General features: G+C 40.8%; 1 long non-coding RNA gene across 3 annotated transcripts in view; it reads left to right on the top strand.

Annotated features, from left to right (window-relative positions):
• LOC121881784 overlaps window positions 1-23,907 on the top strand; it is a 39,594-nt gene that overhangs the window by 6,195 nt on the left and 9,492 nt on the right. Inside the window, exon 1 of one of the 3 annotated variants that reach the window (XR_006091904.1) lies at window positions 17,023-17,062. The exons of the other annotated variants lie outside the window; for them this stretch is intronic. This is a non-coding gene — a long non-coding RNA (uncharacterized LOC121881784). Of the gene's footprint in view, window positions 1-17,022; window positions 17,063-23,907 lie in introns of those variants that run through there. 3 annotated transcript variants of the gene reach the window in all.

Below are 23,907 nucleotides of genomic sequence, written 5' to 3'. Positions count from 1 at the left end.
TGTTACTTTTGGTTCATGTTATTTCATCAGTGTTGTGTTTGTCCCACAACATAGATGGGACCGGAGTCTAATTAGCGTTAGCTGTCTCTCTGTCATTCATTCGTTTGTCTGTACGTTACATGGTGTAAGTTACGGAGTCTCAGAGTAACGTAGGGGGTACTCAAATCCCAGATAGGGGCTGAGCAAGGCTAACAACTTCAGCACCCCAAGTTGTAATTGAAGTGATGTTACAAACTATATTTAGAGAACGCCCACACAGATATTCCACCAATCAAATAACCAGAATCAATCGGAACGAAAACTTAACACCTCCAGGAGAGCAGCAATGTACGGTAATTAAAATTTTGAAACAAGTGCAAGCACACAAGTAAAATCAGCAAGGATATAAATACTGATTTCTTGTGAAATTCATTTTTATTTTAGCTCCACTTTAAACATTTCTCGTGCCAGTGATTAGGCTTGGAGAGCAGCATTCGTCGGTACCAAATTAACCTTGATCACACTGCGGTATAGAACAAATCTGATGAATTTGCATATGTGTGTCTCCACACATAAACCTTCATTCTGTTATTTATAGTCTTTTTACTCATCTCAGTAGAAGGGCCCATGCTTGTGGTTGTGGCAGCTGTTGCCAGTCCAGTCATGTCAAAGTAAATGTGACACTGGTCTGAAGTGATTGCGGGGCGGAGCATTGCAAAACACCACAGAGGTGATCATTTAGCACCAACATGTTGGCAAAATAAGAAAAAAAACACCCACACAATAACACAAGTCAAGTCAAGTCAATTTTATTTGTATGGCCCAATATCACAAATCATAAATTTGCCTCAGGGGGCTTTACAGTCTGTACAGCAATACAACATCCTCTGTCCTCAGACCCTCGATTCAAATAAGGACAAACTCCCTAAAAACCCCTTTAATAGGTAAAAAAATGGAAGAAACCTCAGGAAGAGCAACAGAGGAGGGATCCTTGTCCCAGCACAGACAGACGTGCAACAGATGTTGGGTGTACAGAATATAACAAAAATTACAGAATACATAATTGAAAAGGATAACAAAATTATAATGCATTAATAATAAATATGAAGAATGTGATGAAGAGGATGCCAAGCAGCTTCCAGGTGCCACCAGAACAGAACAGGACCTGTGCCACGCGACCTTCATCGACATGGAGACCTGGCAGGAGGACAGACTACACAAGCACACAGGGGAGACTCACATCGCACCGTTCACATACACAAGAACAGAGACAAGAAAAGACATTATTCACAGAGGAGAGAGAGAAGGATAAAGACATCATTCAGAGAGAGAAGGCAGTTGGGGGCCTGCGACACTCTTCTGACTCGACACACTCTGGCTAAGCCCTTCTGGATCAAGGTCTCTTATATTTGGTCCCACAGCCTCACTTGGCATTCTGGTTTTTGTCTCATGGCTCTATGGGGAACCAAAGAAGATTTAGTGGTAAGACATCTTGGTGGACGGACACGAAAAACAAAAAGACATCAGAAAAGCAGTGCCTCTGAGCGTAATAAGTATTTCTCTGGGATCAAGACGGCCAACTCGTGCAGAATTTTTGAGTCATGTTCTGCTCCACTTTGTAACCTTTACAGCTTGGTCTCCTCTTGTCATTTTCAACAGAAGTGCAACTTGGTAAAGCAGAAATGCCCCCCCCTCTTCCCCCCACCACCAAAAAATTATATATATAAAACCTCACAGCAAGGGGAGGAGGGGAAGAAAAAGGCATTTCAAAGTTGTGATGTTTGACCTAGAAAAAATGCCTACGAATCCTCTTTGAATTAGTGTTTGGAATTAGAAGTGGCAGCAGCACAAGCTCTCACTTCAAAAACAAATGGATAACAGTCAGGTTCCGATTTTCAGGGTCAGACTCCAGCTTTATTTGTTCGAGCTGCTACATCACCATCTTTGGTAGTTGGTACATTCTAATTAATGGCAGTGGAGGATGTTTGTTCACTGATGTTTATCTGCTTTGTTGAGAGAAAACTGCCACCATCACGAGTCCTCAGCAGCTAGTGTGCACGCTGATTATGGCTTTATTCGTTCGACACTGAATCTATGCTGGAAGTGATCCCAGCGCAGACACACACACACACACACAAACACGCACACATACATAACCATGTGCTGTTTGTTATTAGCGCAGTTGTACACAAAAGTAAATGAACTGCGAGGACTGTACTGTGTTGTGTTGCTCTCTGTCACACACACTCAGACACACAATGTTGTGACTGATAAAATGATCAAATGGCAGCAGAATGCTGATTACAAGGAGTGATTCACCGTCAACAGATGTTGTGTGATCATAAACAAGAGGATTTTTGTCAGAGCCATGAATCAAACTGCCTGCGCTAATGCTGCTGTGTGCGGCACAGAGCCTCATCAAGGTGCTATTATTATTCTAGGCAAACTTGTACTCCAACTCTGAGGAGAGAACAACTGGCTGAATTAAAGCTCAGGGTGAGTTAGACTTCCTCTTTGATCACGAGCAAGAGATTCAAAGTTTCCTTAAGATCTAAAACTTCGAGTCCAACATTCTTCCTCTGCTTCCTTCATCCTATTAAGCACTGATACTATGATACTTTTATACTAATAAAACTAATAATAGTATTCAGGGGTTCTGCTAGGTTTGCTAAACTGTTACAAAATGAAATTTAATCAAGGATTCATGCAGTGCATGTGACTTTGCTCTGCTGCTTTTCTTAATCTTTGCTTATTTGAGAAAATTCCCAAAGAACATTGCAACTCACTCCATTACACGCTTCTTCTTTTCATGTACTTCAGAGTGCTAATTATTCTATTTGTCCACAACTTTGTGATACGCAAAGAAGAAATGCTGGATTTAACACTTCCTACATGATCCATGAATGACGGGTCTCTTTATGAAACGTTACAAGAATGAAAATGATCAGAGCTACTGTCACCCACCTCATGCATATATAACAAAAATACTATTTAGTGAGAGCAATGATTCATTTAATTTATATATGGAGCCCAAACTCCAAAAGTAAAAGGCTTATTTTACACAATTCCCAGGTGAGTATTTTGCTCTCTACAAGGTCTAAGTGATTAAAAAAAACCCTTGTTAAATATATAATCAATGTAAGACAGTGGGAAACATTCATTTAGTGGTTGAACACCCACTGAAGGTGGTGGATGCAAAACCAAGTTTGTCCGTAATCATATTAAATGGGATGCAAGCAAATTGACCCGTAGCGCTGTGGGATAGTAGGTGTAATGCAAATACACATTTTGACTTGTTAAAGTAAGAAAAGCACAGATGTTAATTATAACATTAATGATGGCTCTGTTTTATTCAAGTGCCCCAGTAAGCCATGAGAGTGTGACAGTGAGCAAGCAGCTACATGGCATTCTGCTGTCATTAATTTATTATTTACACCTGTGCTTGTCCTCCTGTGACATGTCAAAATGTCTTCTGTGAAAAGGCCAATTGGCTGTTTATGCTGAACACACCTGCGGTCCAGCGGTAATCATCATAGATGATTATGACTTCTTAATTCTGTTATTTACATTTTAAAATCAGGAAAAAAAAACCCTCTATTTTTACTCTTCAATTTGTAGATTTTCATAAAATAATACATTTTTTCAGGCAGGGCTCATAAAAATAAATACAGATACAATTTTTAAAAGCCTCTCTAAATTACCAGCTATTTGTGTTCCGAAGCACGCAGGAAGATAGGAAATGTGTAATGACTTGACAAAACGGCCTCTGAAGTCAATGCAAATGGTTCAATAATACTGTTTGTACATGTATTTCACTATTGACAATTTGGATTATGCCTCTGTAAATTTACCTGTCTGGCTAGAATCAATAGTTCACTCGGGATGGCTCTCCTTTAAAACAACCTAAGCAGCAGAATCCAGCTGCGGCCCATTAGCTGGTCCATAAGATGCCTGCATGCTGTATCCAGGAATATGAGAGCTGTGTGCTCTGCTGTGCATGTAGAGTAAGTCAGACTATGACTGGGGACCGCCTCATTAAGGTGTTAATTGGGTTGGTTACCTGCACTGTCCCACACTGCCCTGGGCAGTGTGTGTTCTTGTGTGTCAGCATGTGTGTGTGTGAGGATGTGAGTGCATATCTGTTAACCGTATGCGGTGGTAAGATGTGGGTGGGTGTTTGAAAAAATAAAATATATATTGGCAGAGGCCAAAAGAGGCATGAGGTGATGGAGATGGGATCTGGGGAGAACCCTGGTTCTCTTGGGGAATCAAAAACAGACGGGCGTTTTGATGAGATGTTATTTGATTCTGACTGATACAAGACCCTCTCTAATTGGTCTGCGCTGTGAGAGAGATGGCTCCCAGGCACAGCTGTCACTGGATCAGATGTATGCTGATGTGTCCCTGCATCATCAATGACCTTTTTGAAAAATGAAGGCCAGCACTATAGAAAGCTGTCATGTTGAACAGAGTAAGAGATGACGGTAGGGTTACAGAAATCAAGTTACCAACCTGATTCCACTTGTCACAATTTATTTTCTATGACAAATCAGTTCCTTATTAAAAGAGGCCACAAAGGAATACAGCCATTACACTCAGGTAAAATAATTATAAATACCCACTTTACTAAGTATTTTATTGCTGTTCATACACATCAGATAAAGGTTCTGAGAGTATGGCAGCACTGGGTTTTCTCCACAATTTGAACTGGGCCACGACCAATATGAAATAAATAAACTACAGAGATCTAAGGGTAATACCTCTTGGGATTTTTGGATTACACAAATCTAATATGTATCCTTTGGTATTATTGTCCTTGGATAGAACTGTGCTTGGTTGTCACTTTTCATGTGAACAACCAAGTGCAACACTGAATGTCTTCTCGGAAAGACAGTGAAACCAAAAACCTTTGATTTCTGACGTCGTTGGACAACACGTCATCACCAAGCATAAACCGACCCTAAATTAGCTAAACAAATACTGTTCACTGTATCCCAGAAGCTTGACTCATTTTTGACTTGATTTGACCACAAACCAAGAAATCTCATGCGAAACCAAGCTTTACGTGTGGAAGTTTGCTGATAAATAAATAACAAGACAAGAGTCTACAGCCATTCTAGCAGCTCTTTGGGGTGATAGACAATGGCTTGAGGTAACTTCAGTATGCTTACAAACTCAAATATCAACGCCTACATGATCATGTTAAGCATGTTCACCATCTTAGTTTGGTGTGTTAGCATGCTAACATTTGCTAATGACATAACTGTTAGCACTAAACACAGATTTTCACCTGATGATGGTGCAAGAGAAAATGTGAAGGGATCACCAAAGTTATTACAATTCGTCCTGAGGGTGACATGAATGTACCGAATTACATGGCAATCCATCCAATAGTTCATTTCACTCAAAATCACAGATGTCAGCGTCATGGAGGAAAAGGCAGGGGATCACCGAAGTTATTAGGATTAATCTTCTAGGCACTCTGAGTTAAATTTATTTGCAAACCACCCAGTAATTGTTGGGATATTTCAGTCAGAGTGGTGGACTTACCATCCCTAGAGCTGATTGTGTGGCTAAAAATACATAATTAAATAAGTAATAGATAAATACATAAATTAAAAAAGTAATACTGAGTCGAAATCCTCATAACATCCCAAAATCATTTGCTAATTTTCATTTAAAAAGTATTTATATAACATCATTAGATACAAAAATGAATTAAAATATAATTTACATTTTAAAAACACAAATTTGTAGTAAGTAAGTAAGTAATTAAATTTTTTATAGTTAATTGTTCAGTTATATTTTTTGTAATTTTTATTTCCCAACATGAATGTCTAAATGGTGTTTAACATCCTTCTCTAAACTGTTGGAATTGAAATTATGGTGGAGAAATACTGAAGCCTTAATTTATTTATTATTTTGTTGGACTAAAAGTAGTCAAATTAAAATATATTGCATCCAAAAATACTGGGATCAGCTTATAAAACACCCACTATGTGCAAGTTTTTAATTGTACATTGTAAGGTTGCTAAAACCTCCCACATTAAAAAAAATGGAATAAAAAATACAGAGGACATGACCTCAGTGGTAGCTGCAGTCCTGGTCGCACTTCTCAGCAATATTTTTGCCAACTGCACTGAGTTGGGTCCAGTCAGGTCCGCAGCCAATGTCAAGTTCAGCCTCAGGTGAAAATATCAGTGGCTGCACACCTGGCATTAAAGTGCGTCTTGGGTGATCTGAATACAAGTGGACAACTCTAAATACAGGTGTGAAAGCACCCGAGACGCATTGAGGACACACTGAGATCCGATCGCTCAGACTACATTCAGAGGTGGTCTGGGCTGCATTTTTTTAGCAGTGTGTAGGCAGTGTGTCCTGGGCCCCATCTAAGGACCACCTACTCAACTGACGTCCTCTGTGTAAGTGGAAGTACGTACTCATTTGCATGCAAGCGAGTAGTTCCAGGTCTGCCAATGTGGAATTACCTTAAACCTGCGTTCTCTCTACTCACCAGCAGGGGGCGACTCCACTGGCTCCAAAAAGAAGTCCGTTTGTATTGAAGTCTATAAGAAAATAACCCTTCTCAATTGATTTATTACCTCAGTAAACATTTTCCCAATGAGTTTATAGTCTTAACCGCTAGTTTCAAGTCTTCCTCAATACAGCATGATGTTCATTTTGTAAATTATGTCCCTATTTAGAGTAAAATAGACAATAAGCAGGGTATGCTTTAGAGTGTGGCTACCTTGTGATTGAAAAGGTTCACCATGGCGGTACGCTGTAGTTGGACCCTGGGAAGCTCCTCCCCAGCTCCATGCTCTTGACCAAATATGGTCACTTTTTATCACTTCTGGCTCCAAAAAACCAAGATGGCAACGGTCAAAATGCCAAACTCGAGGCTTCAAAATGGGAGACCACAAACCAATGGGTGACGTCATGGTCCATTATTTTTATACGGTCTATGTTCACACGCCAACAGCAATAACACTGTAGTTGTAGCTGTGTGTGTCTGTGTGTGTGGAGCTGGGGGGGCTTTAGCCCCGCCCTTGGTGAAACACAGAGAGCAGAGGAGAGGAGAGAAGAGTCTACGTGTACCGTCCAAGAGCCTCGACAGATGCGACTATCTCACTCGCCAAATCCATTGATTTTCCCGAGACCAATTACCCTGGCGTCAGAGATCTCACTCACAAGTTCCGGACAACGGGGATTCTCTGACTTTAATCACACATCAATGCTAGCCCCTCAGAGCAATCTCCACTGTTTATCCCTAGCCCCAGCCCTTTGCCAACTCTATATCGATTACTACCCAGCTTTAGCCCTGTACTGCGATCTGACGCTATCTGTGTCCATCCGCCAGCCGTCCCCCTCGCTCTCTCTGCCTGGCCAGAGGGGGCTTAGAAAAGGGAGAAAAGAGCGGAAGAGAGATGATTTCCTCATGAAACTGCCATTGATTTTGTGACATGCTGATGCCATCTCTTTCTCTGTCAGGAGAGAGAGTGAGCAAATTATCTGGTCTTGACAGAGTGGCATTGGTGTTTATGTAAAACTGTGAATGCTTGTGGTAAACGGGGTGAAGCCCGGGTGGTTATTTCGCAGCCAGGCAGGAGGAATGTGATAAGATGTGGTGATTTACTCACATGCTGTTGTCCAATATGAGTTTGTGTTCACGTCTGGAGCTGCAGAGTGGTTTTTCCACAGTTAAAGTCACGTAACTTTAACAAGAGGAAATAACACTTCTTCCTCTTACAAAAAAACGTTGCATATATAGCCTAAGCAATAAAATGCACTCTTGTTCGACTCCATAGACATTTTTCTCTGTAGACGTTTTGACATGTCATAGCAGGATACACACAGGTGTAATTAATGGAATTAATTATGGCTGCATTCCAAGTGTGCAAGTGTGCCAGATATTGTGTATGCTGGCTCATTGGCATAGTTTATTGGGACCCCTAAGTGGAGCAGAGCAGTTGTTAATAATTATCACTTACACCTGTGATTGTGACTTCATACTTCTGCTCCATTACTTTCCACAGTACTTTTTATTCCACTAGCCTACATGTGACAGCTAGAGTTATGTTTTTTTTACTGCAAGATTTGAAGTATAAACCATTGTTAGTAACTACCTCAACAATATATGAAATACTTGAATGAACTTGACCAACTTTAACAGTAAAATTTTGCCTGCACATAAATAGATCAATACGCTCCAACACAATATAAAGTAATATATAACACTCACAGGGGACATTTTTCTGCATCACAGGTCTCCTATAAGAGCAGGTGTAAATGATAATATTATTGATGGCTCCCTTCCATCTCAGTAAGCCTTGTCAGCGAATGATCCAGAGCCTGGATCTGGTTCACCTAAATGGAGTTCAGCCATCATTTAGCCATCTATGTGATCAAATCTCAATATGCAAATTCAGTAAGAAGAGCTCTTTTTTAACAAACATGGTACATCTCAGGTCAAGTGAAGCTATTCAGGATATTCTCAAGGGGCCGCAAAGGAATGTGCAAAGTGACAGACATCCGCTGGCTACTTTTCAGAGGCTTAGCTAAACTAAACTAAACATTAATTTTACTGTAAAAATGTAATAAGTGCCAGTGGAGAACCTTCCCCATCGGTTACGTCACCTTTGTCTTGCAAGTTGTACTTACCCCTATCCCAGAGCGATGCTGCAGTATGGGCTCTGCTTATTATTATTATTATTATATCTGGTTTTTCGACAGGCAGCATGAGATAGCAGGAGGAGGCAGAGTTAGCTGAATTGTTCTGCGGATTTTTCCCTTGAGAGTGTGGCCAAACTTTACAGATTGCATTAACACCTGGCTGAGATCCAATCACCATCTCCAGTGAACCATTAACATGTTTTTCCTTATCCGGCTAAGTTATCCAAATACAGATTGCATGTTAATGCCAGGTGTAAAATGGGATTTATTACTCTTCCTTACTTGTTTTATGTCACATTTAAAGATCGCAATGGTCTTATAAAAAATGTAAAACAAGAAGAAAACAAACCAGTGCCTCACCAGGAGACATGGTTGCTTTTTTCCTGCTTATGGCCCTGTTCCACTCACTCTCAGTCTGATCACCTACTGATGATGTTTTTAAAGAAACTAAGTCAAGGTATTCTTAGTGAAGCCAGAGAAATCAAATGTACCATTAGCCTGTCATTACCACTGCCACTTGTGGCCAGAATAGTAAAAGTTGTAAGCCACAAATAACTTTATTTGTGTCTTCATCTGCCACCCGCTTATTTTTTCTTGCCCTTCAGCTACACCACATGCTGACCATGTCTTCAGCCTTTGATCACAAGCAACATTTTATTAGCAGAGTTCTTATGACTTGGAGATAGATGTGAAATAGTTCACCACTAACTGCAGTTTGATTACCTCATCATAATTTGGCTCACTGGTGTCACTCTGGACCCTCGTGGAGCCAAAGTACTTGATGTGTGTGTGTGCATATGAGTTTGGCACATTATTTTTGGAGTTTGTGGGTTCCAACAGAGGTGTGTGTACTTGTACGTGTGTGTGTGATTGTGTGTGCATGTGTGTGTGTGTTTTGGCTGAGTCACGGTGGTGCTGGCAGGGTCGAGACGGGCTGGGCTGCGATGCGTTAAGTTTGGACGGGGTGGAGGAGCGGACGTGGGAACCCTCTCTCCTGTTCTCCCATCTGTTCTGCTCCATGGAGATGCAAGAGGTGATAGAGGTGCTGAGAGCGTGTGTGTGCATTTGTGTGACGGGCAGAGCTATAGGGACATAAAATCACACAGACATGTATAAAAGTATAGAGGTATGCAGGGAAACATAGAAAACACACACACACACATAATCATATTCATGAGGTGCAATTTTACACACTGCACATACAGATGCACACACACGCAAACTAAAATATTAATCAACAACCTACTAAAACTAAAATTATCTCCCTATTATGCTCAAACTGCACACATTCCTACACACACATATGCACACAGACACACACAAATGCCCACACTCTCACATACACGCACACCTCTGAGCCACAGATGGTAGAGTGAAGGGGTTAGGGCTTCCTGAGGTCTGTGCTTGAGCATCCTGTGGGCAACATCTCTAGAGCCAAATCTCATCTTCCTCCTCCTCCTCCTCCCGTTCTCCTTCCCTCCTGACATGACACTCATTCATCACCTGCAGGCAGGGATTCTGCTTTACAGCCATTTGGATGCAGGTGGTGCATCACTCTAACCTTGGCTGAAGGTTCGACTCGTTCAGCAGAGGTTGTGACGTGGCGGAGGGTGTACCTTCTTCAAACATTTTGACCTGTTTTGACACTTTATTTAGATTCAGTTATGATCTTTTTTTTATTATTATTAAAAAAAAGGTTAATTGCTGAGATTTGGGAACATGACAAACACTCAAATGATCAGACAGGTCAGGTTCAAAGCGAGCAAATTAGGAAAAGGAAACAGGGACATTTTGAACATTTAAGACATTCTGTTTTGTTGGACATATTTCAGTAATGCAAATTTGTTTTGACAAAAACTGTAATTTAGCTGCTGATAATAGCAAAGGACAACAAGCTAAAACTAATCTTACTTGTAGGTTTTACTGTAGTTAAAACCACTGATGCTTAAGTCACTTTAAATAGGGAAACTCTGAAGCTCTAGGTAATGTATAAATTCATTCAAGTCAAACTGGTTTATGGCGTAAGCTGAGACTGGTTACTCATACCTCACACTGCGGTTAACAACGTTTCTACACGACTTCCACAGCTGCACAGCTGAGCAGCTCTATGAGCTCCACTGCTAACGCTTTCTAGCTGGAAGGAACAAAGTAGCCTAAACAGAGACGGGAGGACTGTGTGTACCAAGCAGAGTTAATGTTAATTAAGCCAATTAAAACACTTATTGTGACCATTTTTAAAATTCATACAACATTTGAGGGGGTATGTGCCTCACGCCTCTGGTGGTGCCCATCCTATGTTATTATAAAATACTTTGTTGACAATTTCATAAATGAACTATGTTTGTATAGCTTTTATCTAAATTGCTTTACAATGTGCCTCTCATTCGCCCATTCCCACGCTGATGGCATGCAAGGTGCTGGTCTAAGCAGTGAGAGCTGTTAGGGTTCAGTGTCTGGATCAAGGACACATTGACACGTGCACAGGAGGAGGCGGGGATCGAACCATCATCCATACGATGGATGACATACTACCTGCCAAGCCTTAGCCGCTGGTCCAGGAGGAAAGGTCTGCCATGTTTGTATGGCAGGCAAAGCATAATACTGCTTGAGACTTCAATCACAACCAAATGTAAAGCTGGCAGATGAAATCAAAGCTGACATCAGTTAAATACTGCTGGCAGCTGCTTGTGGTGTCCTGTAGTCATTTTGGGGGCATCTGCCCATTTCCTGCATACATTAGATTAGATTAGATTTACACAATTTGTTGGAGGGAATTGCAAAGAATTGGATGTACTGTATAAAAAAGGACAGATCCAGATTATTGAAGATAATATATGAAAGAACCGCAAGCAAAATTATACAGAGGATGATATAATAAAAATAAAAAAAAGGATGCTGCATCCTCTTCCTCTTACAGATATGCTGACTGTAAACACATTTATATGTTTGCAGATGTACTGGCAAACATGTAGAATCACATTAAACAAACATACATAAATACAACTGTGACTAGATAGAATGAGAGAGCACATGTAGTCTTGAGAAATTCACCTCTATACCCCCCCCCCCCCCCCCCTCACACACATATACACAAACACACCCTTCTCCCCATAATCCCACCTCCCCTGAGTCTCTCCAAACAGGTGACATCCTGTGCTGTTCCTGGTCTGAAATAATCTCATACAACAGATGGGTCCTTTTCCCCGAGCTTGCCAGCCAGCCCCGCACTGCACCGCGGGCACTCGTGGCAGAGAAAATACGAATGCTACCCACGCCAGGAGAGTGGTCCAATTCTCATAGCAGTGCCCACCATTGCCGCTGCCACCGCACACAGCCACGCACCGCTCCATAAGTACAGGTTTCTTGCTGGAAAATACCAGTGAGCTGAGGTGTTAATGCATGTGAGTGTTTTTTTTTTCGTTGTGAGGTGGTCAGTGAAACTCAGAAGAGCTGCAGGTGTAATGCTGCAGCGACAGGTAAGAAACCATGTGATTGCATATTATAGAAACAGGCATGAGACCAACAGACGGGAAAGCAGGCAGCCAGTAATGTATGAAAAGCAGGTATGTGTCTTGAGTGATGCCTAATTCATCTGTCCCCTCGGGTTTGTCCAATCAGCTAAGCCCCAATCTGCCTCACACCATAAGGAAGAAGATAATAAAGAAATTGAGAGACATGGAGAGAGAGAGAGAGAGGGACATAGAAAGGGCTTTAGATGTCAAAAACTTGAAAAGTGAAATTTAATTCCCCTCAATTTTTGTGTAAGGAGATATAAACTGTGTTGTTGGACATGTGGAAACAGTGACTAAGCTTCAAGTTGACTGCTATTTGAGATCATCATTGCTTCCAACTCTGATACGTTTCATTCGGTTAATGTCATCTCAACATCTGCTGGGACCGGCAGCTCCTGCACACTCAGTGCTGTGTTCGTCCCCCCATAATAGAATAGAGTTGCGAAGTGGGAGGAGCTATTTAGGGCGCCCCTGGTTTTCGGAAGTAAAAATACTATTCATTTTTCCCATAGACAACATTATGTGCCCAACAGTTTGAGCACTTCTATGGCTTGGATAGGCTTTAAACTCTCCCGGTTAAATCATCAGTACAAAAGATGAACAACTGTATATCTGTGAAAATATTTGGTTCTCAGATAAAAAGTTGGTCTACATAAAAATTTCAGAAAGAAACCTTCAATCACCAAACTAAAATTCTGTCACGTACTAAAGATTATGTCGTTGACAAAACTGAAAACAATCTGCAGTTTAAATCTGTTCAATTTTAAATTTTGGTCCAATTTATCAACTATAGCGCTGTGCTTTGTTCTCAACTGCAATGACAAAGGGGTCATGGGTATTGTAGTATTTTGGGACAACTGTCATAGAGATAGAGTGCTATTTAGTCCCGCCCAACCCGGGGGGGAAAACAATTAATTGCTCACCATTGACTTTGTATTGACTGAAGGTGCCTGCTTGTCACTCCTATGTGCTAGCAAACAACAGAAAAATTTTTTTTCAAGCTGCTGAACTGAAAAACTGAGCCTTTAAGAATACAAAGGTGGATACAGGGCTGTGTGCCGTGTGTTGGAAGAGACAGACCTGACCTGAGCTGCGCAGAGAGCCTACAGCTCAAAAACTGTAAAAATGACACATATACCTGGACACACTGCTAGACACGGAGTACACACATGAAAGTAAAAACAGAACAGCTGTTTAACTGAAAGGTATGCAGTGTTTGCAATAGATGTTCAATCACAGAATAGCTAACCTGCATTCAGCTGAAACGCTAACTGTAAAAAGAGGCCGAATGGGAAATGATTGCATGTCTGTGCATGTAATTTCCCCGACTATTTTTTACAAACTGTAGTCGCCATATCTGCTGTGAAATGTCAACCCAGCCTGTTATGTGGTGGAGTTTGCTATACAGTCGTGCTATCACCACTGTAGACGTGATGTCAGCCCTTGCATTCATGTATTGCATCTTAATGTAACAGGTTTCAGCATATGCTATAAACTGCTTCTCCTCTCTGGTAGACATAGGGTGCTAAAATAATCCTTTGATATGCTGAAATCTAATGTTTTTATCTAGCTACAGGCATTTTGTTGGTGTTTCACCCCTTGGTTGCATATTATGGTGCCAATGGTTTTCCCCTCCAGTGGGCTTGGTTTTTAGACAATGACACGTAGCGCTGTCTCTATGCCAAAATGACAGACAAATCACGATTTCTAAGAAACAAAATTGAAGTAATTAAAACTGATGGCTATAACTTAAACCTAGGATTGTTATATTATCCGTGAGAGTCCCGTGTTTCTATCCTAAGTAACATTGAGGACAGCATTTAAAGAAAATTTCGAAATGGGAATACAGAATGAAGATTAACATTTACTGACCCAGCGGCCCCTCCCACTTTGCAACTATGTGGAGGGGGGTCTAGCTAGTATTAGCTGTCTCTCTTCCATGGGTTCAGTTGTGGTGCTGGCAAATGTCCAGACTATGAAAACTGACAACAAGTGGTGGTACGCCACTCCATGATTCAATTTAGCAACACAGCGTAGCATATAGGCTAGTGCTTATGGCGCTGCGCAACAGCTAACATCATCAAACCTCTAGCTAGCTAACTGCCTGTGTGGCCGGAGATATACTGATATACTTTTTAATTTTATTTTGATAAAAATACAAAAGCGCAGCTCGACCTGTGGATACAACTGTGCCCTTTTGATGAGCCTGAACTTAGGTTTTTCTTATGCCATGTTGATAGCCAACTGTTAGAGCTGATGGATATTGCATAAAGATTAATTCCAGTTTGAAAGGCCATTTCTCTACAACTGCTACCACCATTCAGATGCTGAAGTGTGAGGTTGCGTGGGAGTCTGTGTGTGTGTGTGTGTGTGTGTGTGTGTGTGTATGTGTGGGTGCTGGCCAAAAAAGCTCACTGCATCCTAAATTAATCACGCCACTTTAACATCTATGTGTTCTCTGCTGAGCCAGCTCTAAAGTTGGAGTGAGGGTGAGAGAGAGGAAGAATGCTAAGCAGCTTCCCAAAGCCTTAGCATCACAAGGGAAACTCAGCGCAGTTAAGAAAACACTCCTCCTTGTCCTCATCTTCCATTATACCCCCCTATATTCTTCTTCAAGCTAACCACCTCCTCCCTCCACCTGCTTCACCTCCTCATCTCACCAACTTATATGCTTCTCCATCAATCCTCTGTTCTCCTCCTCATATCCCGCCTGTTACCTGATTAATATCACCTCAAATCCTCCCTCCTTCCCAATATTATCCCGCCCTCCTCTCTCCACCTCCTCGCTGCATCCTTCTCTGCCATCCTCCACCTCCTCCCTCTTTTCTTACTCCCCTGTTCTCGACCCGCATCCTCCTCCCTCGTCCTCCCTCCTCTGTGCCCTCTGAGCACTGTTCTGTTACAGCTCAGCTGGTGATGGCGTGCCAGGAGACTGCTCCTTTTGTGCCCCGCTGCTGGCTCGTGAGTGTGTGTGTGAGTGTGTGTGAGTGTGTGTGTGTGTGAATGAAAGGGGGTTGGCGGGAGGTTGGGGTGGTCAGAAAGATTGACATGGGCATCCATCAACGGCAAGCGTGCGATGTGCCTCTCGCTGTCACAGAGATTTCAGTCGAGCTTGTCCGCATCAATTATCTGTGGTAGATAACTGGCACATAACTATACAAACACACACACCTACTACTACTTCCCTCCCTCGGCAAATACCACATACTGCTGCGGCTTCCCTAAAATTTTATTGATGCCAGCTCCCCCCCCCCCTCTCTTCTCTCACCAGCACACACGCATATAAAAGCTCAACAACCTCAAACTCATCTCTCTTTCAGCACCAGTCATAATAAAGACACAAAAGAGGGCTGCGTGTTTTGAAGCCCAGTAGAGCATGACACTAAAGAGAAGAAGTAGCCTTGTTAAAAGCTCAAGCAACTCTGTCTTCTTCTGTGTCTCCCGCTAATGGATGGGTAAATTTAGAAATATAGTCAAAAGAGAAGAGAAGAGCAGAGGAGGAAATTGTTTCAGCCTGAGGAGTCTTCTTCTTTTGTGGTTACGGATTGTAAAGAGCTTTCCTTAATACGCTGGAAAGGAGTTTATAAAGAACAACCTGCTCAAAGTGTTTTAATCTAGAGCAAAAAATACACACTTTTCCTCGACACCGTGTCCTCTGTTGTCGTGTGAGAACAATACCTGCTGGTGAGTTGAATTTCAAGACCACATGGCAAAATGGCGACGAGATGGTTAGCCATAAAATATGACAGGATGAAAATGACAGAGGAAAGAAAGGACCTGTGGGGGATGATATCATCATAATGATATTCATCCTAATGCACCATCTGGAGTAATGGCTTTTGGATGGTCCTTTGACCAAGCCCGAAGCTACAGTGATTTAATGATTTATTGACAGTGGCATGCCTTATGGCTATATGACTAAATAAAAGCTTATAATCACACCATTCTGCAATCATTATTTCGTGCACATGTAATGTAGGTGGTTTGGCCAGAAAATGGGACAAGAAAACACCTAATCCTGATCCAGGATAATACATATCAGAGTCCTGGATGGCCATCTCCCATAATTCAGACATTTCAGTCTCTCAGTGTTGAAAATATCAATTCAACAGATGGCAAGGAATCTTCTTATACCGACTTTCAAGGTAGAAAGAACAATGTTAGGTGTAAAGTAATAAAAAACACAATGTACTCCAATCGAGGTGTTTCTCTCTGGTGGAAAGTTAGAGGAGAAGATCACTCCATATCTGTTAAATACTAAGCTAGCAGCCTGTTAGCTTAGCTTAGATAAAAGAATGTAAACAAAGGGAAACAAATAGCCTGGCTCTGTCTGAAGGTGACAAAATCCACTGACCAGCACTTATAAAGCTCACTTATAAACAAGTTATATCTTTTTCATGTAACTTCCTGAAGACTCCTGAAGTTACTGCTCCTGGCCAAGAAATAGCATACTAGCTACATAAACCTCTCCTAAAACTACAACTCAGTTTACGATTCGGTTATATATAACAAATGAGATATAACGTTAAACAAACGTTATAAACAAGTTTGTTACCTTAAGACAGAGCCAGGCTATTTGCTTCCCTCTGTTTACAGTCTTTTCTCTAAGTTTAGCTAACCAGCTGCTAGCATTTAAAGGACCAGTGTGTAGGATTTAGTGGCATCTAGTGAGGTTGCAGATTGCAACCAACTGAATACGTTTCGCCCTCACTCTCCCTTTCAGGCATGTAGGAGAACCTACGGTGGCCGTGAAACTCACGAAAAATGCAAAAGGCCCTCTCTAGAGCCAGTGTTTGGTTTGTCCATTCTGGGCTACTGTAGAAACATGACGGTGCAACATGGAGGGCTCTGTGGAAGAAGACCCGCTCCCTATGTAGATATAAAGGGCTCATTCTAAGGTAACAAAAACACAACAATTCTTAGTTTCAGGTGATTATACATTATTGAAAACATACTTATGAATATTATATTCCATTTCTTCCAATAGATCCCCCTAAATCTTACACACTGGTCCTTTAATGGACAGATGTGAGAGTGATAGTTATCTTCTCATCTAACGCTCCACCAGAAAGAAACAATGTGATTGGAGTACATCATGTTTTTGTTACTCTACATTTGCCTGACATTGTTCTTTCCACCATAAAAGTTGCAAAATAGATTGCTCTCCATCTGGTGACATTTTCAACATTGTTCCAGTAACACATTTTTCAACTAAAATGTCCAACTTGGGAGATGGACTCTGATATGTGGTATGATGATCCTGGATCAGGAATAGAAGTTTTCTTGACACATTTTGTTACCTTTGGACAGAGCCAGGCAAACCTTCCCTCCCTGTCACAGCCATGCAAACAATGAAAGTGGCGTTAATCTTCTCAACTAAACAAACAAATTTTATAAGCGAATGGGTGCATTGCATAGTGCAATAGTCCTAGATCAGTTATAGAGAACTCCTTGAACTGCACACAGAGGCCCAAACTTTGGAGAAGTGTGCTTGAGAAGATAAAATAGATTACTGTTGAACACATCCCTCCTCCCTATGTAAATACCACACAGATACACTTGAACAAGGCATCTGTGCTAGGAACTGCTCCAGTGAAGGTGCTCGATGTCAACAGGATCTGTAGCAGCTCCCAGGTGTGTTCAGTTCTGCAACTGAATGACGATAAGCAGGACATTGCTTAAAGAGCAGCTGCGTTTTTCAAACCATAGTTTGTTTTTTTTTAAAGTGCAGTTTAGAACATTTCCACACTGTTTATATATCTAGATAACAAACATTCCCTTTACGCGCATGATCCAAAACTAAAATATGTCACATCTGTGAAAAAGGTAAATGTGGCATGTTTCATTGCATTCCCAATGAAATGTTCCAGCATGATTGTTATGGTTTCGGCGACAGCCTGCACGCACGTCTCCTGCCTGCCATAAGACACTCAGGCACAAAGACACACGCCACAGCCATGCAAACAGGATTTTTACACTCCCAGAGAAAATGAGATTATTTTTTGCCATTGAGATTATTCCAAGCAAGCGTTCATGTTGTGTCTCAGCCCTGCTCGAGCGCATATTGCACTTCTGTATATCCAAGAAAAAAAAAAATAGAAGATAATATAATAAGAAGGGGAGTCAATTGCCTGGTTTCACCTACAGGGCTGAGCGGGCTCGGCCAGGGCTTGCTCATTATTCACGTCATTCATTCTCCCTAAGAACATGTTTTTGTGCGTCTCAATGCGAGGAGAAATGAATTGTCTGCCGGGCTGTAGTTTAAAATAAACAAGCGGCGCTTTCAATCCATTTCTAAGTCGGAGATGGTAAGCCCTGGCAATGGCCACTTTAGCCTGTGGTTGATAAGTGGTTATTGTGGGAAGGGGATGATACAGTGATGGCGAATGAGCGGCTGCAGACAGAATCCCATCTTCCTAGCCCCATCATAAACACAACAGTTCATCTTCTTAACGTCCCTCCCAGTGAATATGAACAAATTAAACCCAGACTGTGGTTCTTCATAACTTTGTTCACCATTTTTATTCTGTTTTATACACAGATTACAACTCAAACAATTTAACTCTTTGCACTAAGATGCATTAAGCATTGCACTTGAAACTATTGGTAAACCATGTGGATCGTAACACATTTTGTCTTATTTTTAATTTGAATGTTAAACTATTGAAGTATCATCTGTCAGCTTTGTTTAATGTTAAAAATTCTTGCCTGCCATTAATATTCAGTTGATTTTTTTGTTTTGTTGCTTTCTTTGTTTAGTTCGGAAGCAAAATATACATTTTTGAGATGCTTGATCTCAGTTTCTATGGGTCACACTGATTAAAAGATCAACACCTAACAGGTATGCCTAGTGTAGACAGCAGTGCAGACACTGTAGTAGTTAATTTCCCATACTACTCCTGTGTGGCTTCAAATTGCAGCAATTGGATTTTAATCTGTGTACCACTGATTAGTCATTTGGCTCCCCAGCCGCCGTGTAATTTGTTCCACAACAGAGAGCGGAACAGGCACGTGCGCACACACACTTAGACACACACATACAGTACACACAGTCAACAGTTACACACAGGCAAGCATGCAAAGGCACACACACAGACGCTGAGAAAGTTGGATGCATGAGAAGGGGACTGGGAGGAAGACAAAAAAAAAGAAGAGAGACAAGCTCAGAGAAAGAGCGAAGCAGAGAGGAGCAGGAGCAGAGAAAGAGCATACAATAGTCGGAGATTCAAGAGTATCTCAGCACCCTCTCATGGTGACTGAGGGCACATGATGCACTTAAAAGCTAGATTGATTGTCTGCATTGAGTGAGCGTACAGATGTCCAGAGGGGATGGACAAGGTCGTTCACTCGAGTCAATCCGTTTGGACTGTCACAGCAAAGTGGCTGGGACTCCTCCAGCCATAGGTCAAGAGTCTAGCAAGGAGCCACAATGGAGAAGAAGAGAGTCATTACACTTGACAGGCAAGGGCATGAGGGTGGGTTGTATGTTTGTGATTGAGTGTTAGTGAACTCAGCTCATGATCCTTTGCCTTTTCTTTGGGCCGGCTTTTAAACTTTAAAGGTGATTCAACTCAAACAGCTTAAAACTGAGCATGAAGTTATCCTTTAGCGCAGTGACTGTCAATTATATTCCAGGATCACCCAGCGTGTGTTAGAGTGAGACCTACACACATAGTTCTTCAACATAAAAGAGTGCAAATCATCAGCATCCTGTAGTATTATCATATACTTTTAAAACTCAACATTTCATAAATTAATTAAATACTTTTTATTATTTCAGAATTATTTTTTGAGGACTTTTTGTATTTAATTTTTTCCAATTAACTGATTGTTCAGAAAAGATAAAAACAATAAAAATGTCATTTTTAATGGCCTTCTTTCCATTATCCAAAAAACATGGCAGCTCACTAATGTCTTTTTCAGGCAATCTAATCTAATTAATCTTGAGTCTACTTTTTACCCCAAGGTAAAGGGGACGTATCATGCATATATATTTATATTTTAGGGCTCTCCTGGTAAACATTTCAAAGACTTGTTGATCTTAAACTTTGGGCTTTTGACTTGCAGGGAGCATTTTTAAATACGATTTGGACCTTTGACCATGTTAAACATAAACATCCAATATCATAACAGTATAAAAATAACAAAATTACAAAAAGCATGATATGTCCCCTTTAAGATATCGAGATTACTCTGGATACCCTGGCCTGGTTACAATTTGACAAAAATGTTTTCGACCCCTCCAGATCACAAATTAAAAAACTACTATCAACTTACCAATTCAGAATTGCTGGTACATCGGTGCAATATCTAGTTATTGCAAGTTAAATTGGAACAAGTACACACTAGAAAACTCGGTATGGGCAAAAACGACATAAGTATTAAGAGTGAGATAAGAAATAATTAATAAGAGTCCATTAATAATGGTGTACTGTGTGATTTTGACCACTAGATGGCAACAGTAACCTACACACTGTCACTTCTGCCACTGTGCAGCTCCATAGGAGCAATGTTTCTGGGCAAAGTGCTCACTGTCTCACACTGCTTGGCAGCTCTTGAAGCAGTGGATGTTAGATGTTGATTCTCCCGCAGGGGCTGGAGATTAAGACATGCAGTCCTCTGGTGTCTAGACTGATATCCCAAAATTTGAATAATAATGAATTAATATCACATTTACTTGGGTCAAGTAATGCACTTGTGAATAATCATGAAGGCAAAGCACTCATTTAAAAACCCATTTGAATAATTACAGTTTTTCAACAGGTCAAATGGTAAAACTCAAAGTAATGCAACATAACCATGTAGCCTTGAGGGCTACTATAATCAAATTGTTTTTTAAACCTGCATTAACAGATTTTTTTGGCCACTTCCGGGCTGCAGAAACAAGTTGTAAACAGAGCATTGACATATTATCTCCTGTTAAGCAGACATGGCAAATGTGTTAGCAAATAGTTGCCTATTTACACATCTGGCAGACAGGGAGCAACATTAATATTGATTTGGAGTCGAGCCTCTGGCCACTGGGTGAATGTAAGTCCAAAATTCACTTTCGTTTTAGCTCTATTTTAGTCCCCAACAACTGCTAAGGGAAATACCTGGCTCTTGCTCCATATTTATATTCAGTTGCTGTTTGGTGGTCTGTTATTTGGTGCTAGGCTATTAGCATACCGCAGGTTTTTAGAGCTTTTTCACTAAAAACAGCTGTCAGAAAGAGATCCACTCAGTAGCCCTGCCACAGTAAGAACAAAGTAACTGATGATCACTGAGATGTGTGTACTGCTTAGCTGCACTACATCATCAATTGTCTTTGTCACAGAAACCAACTAATTACCTGACTTACACAGTGTTAGTAACTACATAGCAGGAGAGGTTATCTACATTATTCTTTTAGTTCAAGGACTTCAAACAGGCTGAACAAAAAACTTCCCTGTAAATGACATGGACACCCTGTGGACCACTAACTAACATCAGCCTTCCAGGTTTCATCCCAGTTGGAACATTTAAAAAGCAGTTATGGTCTTTCACAGTTTGAACCTTTACCAAAAATGCATCATCCTGTCAGGTTTCATCAGAATGGGAACAGCGGTATCTAAGGTATCACATTTGACTTTACAATTTTGACCTTTAATTGTACAACCATCATTAGGTATGTGTGGAGCTAGCAAGGGTTTTAATGTGTCATAGTTTGGCAAAAAAAAGCCTTTCAGAGATAGAAATTAAATTATAGTTAAATTATGATATTTTTAAATGGAACACAGTCCGTAGGATACAGCATTTTGGCCAAAATCAGACCTGCCTTGTCTAAAATATATTATAAGATTTGGAAAATAGATGGACAGATAGACAGACCCTTACTCTTCCCTTACTCTTCACACTGTACATTCGTTTATTGTTGCTTGATTAGTGTGATTCTCAAGGAACCTCTCCACAACCATGGCGACTCCCTTTCCTTCCTTTTCTCCTCAATCACATTGTATGTGTAATTTCCCCAGAGCCTCTATAGAGGGCCCCTCAAGATTACATGATGTCCCCAGGTCCTCAGCAAAGATGAGAGGCTGATATCACGCTGGTCCGCTCAGCTCTGACTCTTTGATTGGTGCAAACTTGACCCTCTCTCCCAGGTCTTAACCAATGGCTTGTGACTGCTGGATGCTGAGAATCTTTCTCCATTAACAATGAAACAGTGAATGATCATACAAATATATGTTGTACTCGGTAACATCTGTCTGATGAAGAGCAGTAGTGCTTGAAATGTCACCTTGGTGCAATAAATTATAAGTGGACATTGGAGCCCTGTAGTGTGCGAGCTGTTTATATGTTTATTTTGACATTTGGTTTGGATGTGCATGCATACTCCTAGCTTGTATGTACCTGGTAACATAACCTGCTTTGCTGAACCTAATGAGCACATTCTCATTGTAAGTGACCAATGGCATCAAAGCTGCCTGTGCTGCATGTATTTAATTGTGTCTCTCCATTTTTTTATTATCTCTTAAAATGGTTCATATCCTTCTAAAATAGTGTTGTATAATTCTGTATTTCCTGTTTAATGTTTCTGACGCAGTATGTAAAACACTTTGAATTGCCTTTGTGTTTGAAAGGTACTGTAAAAATAAGGCTGGAAGATACAAAAAGAGTAGACAGATTGGTCATGTCTAAATGTTTAGTCTGCGTTCGAAGCTTTGACTTCATCACTTCATTTAGTCATCCTCAGAGTCCATTGCTAAGGGTCATGCTTCTTTGGTAAGATATGTACCAAGAATTTTTGGTCACTTTTGCCACTTCTTGACTTTTTCCCCTGTTCAACATTTTGGGAAATACGCTTATTTGCTTTCTTTCTGAGAGTTAGATGAGAAGATTGATACCACACTCATGATAGTGGGATCAATCTTCTCATCTAACACTTGGAAAGAAAGCGAATAAGTGTATTTCCTAAAAATGCTGGACTCTTCCTTTGAGTTTGGGGAAGCATACTAGTCTCTTGTGTACCAGCATCATTTTCAGGGCTTGCTGTTGCTTTTTTACACAAGACTCAGCCCCCACTCGCTGGAAACTGCCCAGAGCCTTTTTCTCAAATCAAAAAAAAAAAAAAAAAAAAGAAAGACACAAAGCAATCCTCAGGATATTCACACTCATTAAAATGGCAGTCCTCCAAGTTCTCCCACTGTCCCATTTGATGTATGCTTAACTCCTAAAAGAAGCATCAAAAGCAATGCCAGTACCAATTGTAATGGTTCATAATGGGTCCAAAGCCAAATCTATGACTCTATCAAACAGTGTTTTTCTCCATTATGTGTAACAAAGACTGACAATCAAGGCACTATAATTTTGACTTATTACACGCTGCGTTTAGTTTGTAATGGGCTTTAGCACTGGAAATACTATACAATCCTTTATTCTATAAATTATGTATTTCATTACCGTACAACCCAGTTTCTGATGTCAGTATGTTGGACAGCTTTTTCTATTTCCTGAGTGCAGCCATTCACCCATTTCAACAAGACGTGATCCCTCTTCCTACACTCAAAACCACTCAAAAATTATTATTTCACTTTCACCCTTACATCATTTACTCTGACCTTGTGATATATCCTTTTGCCGTCAGTCAGATGTCTGATATCTTTTTTAGTCTCTCTTTTTTGTCTCACACACTGACTCACATACAGCTACATAATCAGACCTGGGAAATCCCGAACGTAGCCACTTCTCTGCTGTTGAGCACTTAGCAACTTTATAGTAAATG

Source organism: Thunnus maccoyii, chromosome 17, assembly GCF_910596095.1.
Source record: "Thunnus maccoyii chromosome 17, fThuMac1.1, whole genome shotgun sequence".
NCBI lineage: Eukaryota > Metazoa > Chordata > Actinopteri > Scombriformes > Scombridae > Thunnus > Thunnus maccoyii.
The sequence above is the reverse complement of the archived record's forward strand: the minus strand, read 5'-3'. Positions and strand labels throughout refer to the sequence as shown.